Source organism: Cibotium barometz, chromosome 23, assembly GCF_041138505.1.
Source record: "Cibotium barometz isolate CiBa-2024 chromosome 23, ASM4113850v1, whole genome shotgun sequence".
Taxonomy (NCBI): domain Eukaryota; kingdom Viridiplantae; phylum Streptophyta; class Polypodiopsida; order Cyatheales; family Cibotiaceae; genus Cibotium; species Cibotium barometz.
This window is the reverse complement of record NC_141068.1, coordinates 50,323,055-50,327,772: the sequence shown is the minus strand read 5'-3', so window position 1 is coordinate 50,327,772 and position 4,718 is coordinate 50,323,055. Positions and strand designations below refer to the sequence as shown.

General features: G+C 37.7%; 1 pseudogene; it reads left to right on the top strand.

Moving 5' to 3' along the window:
- The first annotated feature begins 3,200 nt into the window (after positions 1–3,200).
- LOC147626057 (uncharacterized) lies at positions 3,201–4,405 on the top strand (annotated as a pseudogene).
- Positions 4,406–4,718: the final 313 nt, after the last annotated feature.

Genomic DNA, 4,718 nt, shown 5'->3' with positions numbered 1-4,718 from the left:
AGCCTAGCCTAGAATCCATCAAATTTATGAGTCCATTATCTTGCTAATCACCTAGTTAATCAAGATTAATAGATAATTAAGTTTTTTTAAACCTCTTTTTCAAAGAGCTTCTGTACCCCCAGTTGTTAGTGGAGGGGCTTGATCTCCCTCCATGCTTAACAATAGCCTCCAAGACTTTAGCCACACATAGCCACAAGCCCCATGCTCCAGCCCATCGAAGCGATTCGCCAAACCGCCTTCTAGAATTGCTAATTTTTACGAATTCACCAAAACCGCCTTCAACCCCCATGCTCCAGCCCATCAAAGCGATTCGCCAAACCGTACAACTGCCAATTTTTGCGAATTCGCCAGCACCTTTTTTCTGAAGAAGATTTGAGATCTTGTCTGCAGTACCAGAAGACATTGCTCTAATTCCTCTTAGCCCCAAGGGTTTTCAAGGGTGCTCTACAACCTAGTGAAGACAGTTTTAGATTTCATCAAGTCTAGTGAGATCCAAGCTCTCCATCAAATCTATAGGTGACTTTGGTAAAACAGAGATTAAGCATTCAATGATTAGTCAAATCTTGTGTTTCTTGGCTTAATCCTCTACTAGACTAATTGCTATTGATGGCCTTCTTGAAAGGGGTTGAGCTCATTTGAACTCTAAGGCCCTAGATCTGGACTCTCGCATACTCTGTTTTTTGCACATAAAACAGAGGATTATTTTACTAATCAATGATTAATCAGTACTAATCATTGTATTTTGGTACAATTGAGGGTTCAAATTAACCATTGGGTATCTGATACAGATCTCTATAACTTCAGATTGCAATTCGGAGATGGTTTGATACTCTAACCATTTAGTACAGATTTATTACCCTTGGTTTAATAATATAATTTCTGGTGAATTTATGCTGATAAATCTGTTGTAATCATCACGTAAACACCAGATTGAGTTGTAAAAGGGTAGACCGTACTACCCTTGAATCTTGAAATTGGATCAAGTGTAAGACCCCCTTTACATCATCATGAGCACGACACAAGAGATAGCCAAATTTAATGGGGAAGAGCAGTTTTATACATGGCAAACAGAAACCATGTATTTGCTAATAAGGAAAAATCTGTGGGGACTAGTTGAGGGAAGAGATAAATGCCCAAAGGTGAGTGGAAAAAATGAGTGGAAGAGCAGGAATGAGAAAGCATTAGGACTTATCACACTCAGTTTAAATGATGAAATCATTCATCACATCACAGGGATACAAGAGGCAAAAGATGCATGGGATGAACTCAATAAATTATTTGGCACACTCAAGCAAAAAATTTAAAGATAAATCTGTTAATGCAATTTTACAAACTGGATATGAAGGAAAGTGAACCTTTAATCACACACTTGAACAAATATAAAAGCATTAAACAACAACTAGCAGCCATTGGCAAAAAGGTAGAAGATGATGAGGCACTAGCAGTGCTTTTGATGAAGAGTGTGGACAAAGGTGAATATGAAAACATTGTAGCAACATTAAAAAATGTACCTGAATTGAAGCTACACGAGATAGAAGGAGCTCTACTAAAGCAAGAGATCATGGCTAAAGAGAAGAAATGCATGGACTCAACAACTGGAGAAGAAAAAGCATTCTTCACCACCCGAGGAGGATTCTCTCGACAAGGACGAGGACAAGGAAGAGGCAGAGTAGGAGGAAGGACCTTCACTTGCCACAACTGTGGGAAGCCAGGACACATGCAAGAGACTGCTACAACAAACCCAGTGGAGAAGGAATGACATCGACAAACTTCCTAAGGAAGTGAAGTCAAATCATCTTTTCTGAGAGAGAGAGAGAGAGAGAGAGAGAAACCCCACAACCCAATGTAACCTGCCCCAACAGAGTAAAACCACCTCTGAGTCAAAGATGATATAGGCCATGTGATAGATGTATGTGTGAGCACTTTAGTTGAGGTCATGGGCACTTGTAGAAACCTTGGACACATAAAGAGAGAGAGAGAGAGAGAGAGAGAGTCAAGGACTACGAGTTTAGGGACTTGAGGCACTGGTCCTCGCAGGCTACCAAGTAAGAGGGAAACTTAGTATAGAGTCCAGGTGTGCTAGGATTATTCACTTGAGGGGAGGTGTTGAAATATACAAGTGAATAGGGTGTGTGCGAGAACAAGCCCTTAGCAAGAGGCTGTAAAAGAGAATCTATAAATGCGAGAGAAGCTGTGAAAATGTGAGAAGTATCTACTGGGAGAGAATAAAGGGTAGCATGAGAAGATTTAGGAGGTGTGGAGAATAAAGGGTAGCATGAGAAGATTTAGGAGGTGTGGAGATATTCTGGAAAGAGCTCGAGAGAATCAAGCAAAATAGGTGGAGTGAATCAAGGAGAGATCAGTGGGATTAGATGCTTGGATGTAAACTCTATAAATTGAGGCATTGGCCTAATGAGAATTTGCTTGGGATTAGATGCTTGGATGTAAACTCTATAAATTGAGGCATTGGCCTAATGAGAATTTGCTGGTTTTTGATTATCCATGCTTACATTAAGCTATCAATTAATTGCTTACTAATCACATCATTATTATCATTTAATCTCTTTTCTAATGACGTGGATTCTAGCATTTGATCCACCATAGCTCATCGCATTGCTCCAAATTTAACGAGAGAGAGAGAGAGAGAGAGAGAGAGAGAGAGAGAGAGAGAGAGAGAGAGAGAGATGATGACTATCTGGAAGTTTATATTCCTTGCTTTATGTCAGGGAATGTTTAAACTTCCTTCAATTGCTTATTCATTTTTTTCGTAAGTTTGTTAAACTTACATGCCATGCAAATTGTTCTTCCAATTACTAATTTATTTATTTTACCATTGTAATATATACCTTTTTTTGCACTAATACTTTGACCTTGTCTTCAAAAATTGGTTTATGCGGCCAATCTTAATAAAGTGAAAGTGGAGTGTACAAAGTGTGCTATAAGATATTGAAAAACAATTAATAAATAACACAAAGGAATGGTTGATTAAAACTCTTGTAATAAATGATTTTTTGGTGTTTTTTTATAGTAATGACGCATAAGCAATAGGGTTGATTAAAGCTCTTGTGATTAATGAAATGTTTTGTGTTTTTTTATAGTAATGGCGCAAAAACAATCAACTTTGTTAGCGTTGCTTGGTTTTACACGTTTTGTTGCCATATACAAAAAGAAGACCAAGAAAGAGAGAGATTCGAGTTTGCATGGCTCTGAAGGTGTTTCTAATAACACTCAAGAGGATGAGGTAGCAATAATTGAAAATGCTTGCAGTATGTGGAATGATGCATGAAGTATATCTTTTGATTGGGCACATTTTAATGCTGCACATGGTCGTATATTTTGCAGTATATGCCAAAAAATGAAAAAATGTAGAAGATAATTTGGTAGATGTGGATATGTGAATATACAGTTAAGCACTATTAGAGTGCATGCATCTTTAAAACTATTATAAATGGGCTACTTACTCCTCTGCCAACTATGGCAAAAATTCTCTAAGAAAGGGAATAAAGCGGCATCAAGGTGATGTGGATTTGGGAGTACTAAATTTGTTTCAATGTGCCTATTGCATTGCCAAGGAGGATCTTGCCTTCAATAAGTTTTCAAGTCTTGTTGAACTAATGTCTATGTGTGATGTGCAAGCTCTTCCCAAACGAGCTTTATCAAAATGATAAGGCTGTAGCCTTGTTTGCCTCATACATTAGTGAATCTATCATCCAAGAAGTGAAGGCTTCTCCTTTTTTTGGGATCATGGTTGATGAGTCGACATATATTTTTATTATGGAGCATCTTATAGTGTATGCAAACTACATGCATGATAATGATGTGTAAACCTCTTTTTTAGGTTTACTTGAGGTCATGGATCGTTCAGCCAAAGGGTTAGAATGTGCATTAATAGGATTGTTGGATGAATATGGGCTTGATCATTCAAAACTAGTGAGTTTTGGTTCGGATGGAGCATCTGTAATGCCATGTGTAACAAATGGTCTTGCTTCTTAATGAAAAAGAGGAGTCCTTACATGACCTCCATCCATTGCATTATTGCTCATAGAACGCATTTACGCATGTCGAGTGCATTCAAAAACTCACAACATGCTAATTTTATGGATTCAACCTTAAATGCGATTGATGGTTTGTTTAAGAACGCTCTACAAGATTAACTCAATTGCAAGAAGAATTAGATTGTCCACGCGTTAAGATAGAGAAAATTCATAAACTAAGGTGGCATAAAGTCATTGTTAAGGTGTGTGAAGTACTTGAGCCACTTCTTTTATGCCGAAAAGAAGAGAATGAAAGATTATATAAGATGGTTGCCAACTTCAAGTTTATCTACATGTTGCATTTTTTGGCACATGTGTTGGAACACTTGGCTAATGTGTCACAGTGTTTCAAAAAAGTTACGTGGATGTGACAAGCATACCAAGCTTGATATCTTCTACTATTGCTTTGTTAGATGTGGAGTTTTAAGTTGGTCCATACTATATTGATATGAACTTGCAAGGTCATGGTGATGGATATGTATTTCCATCAATTTCGAATTTTGGTGGTCAAGATGGTTGGTTGTGGACTATGCGCAAAGCAATTAAAGGTGATATGTACTATGGGGTAAGGATTGAAAGATGTGCTGTTGGGAGTGACTTGGCTGCTGTGCAGATCTTGACTTTCAAATGGAGTTTTGCAATGAAGTGAAGAATAACTTGAATACTAGATTTATTGATTCTTCT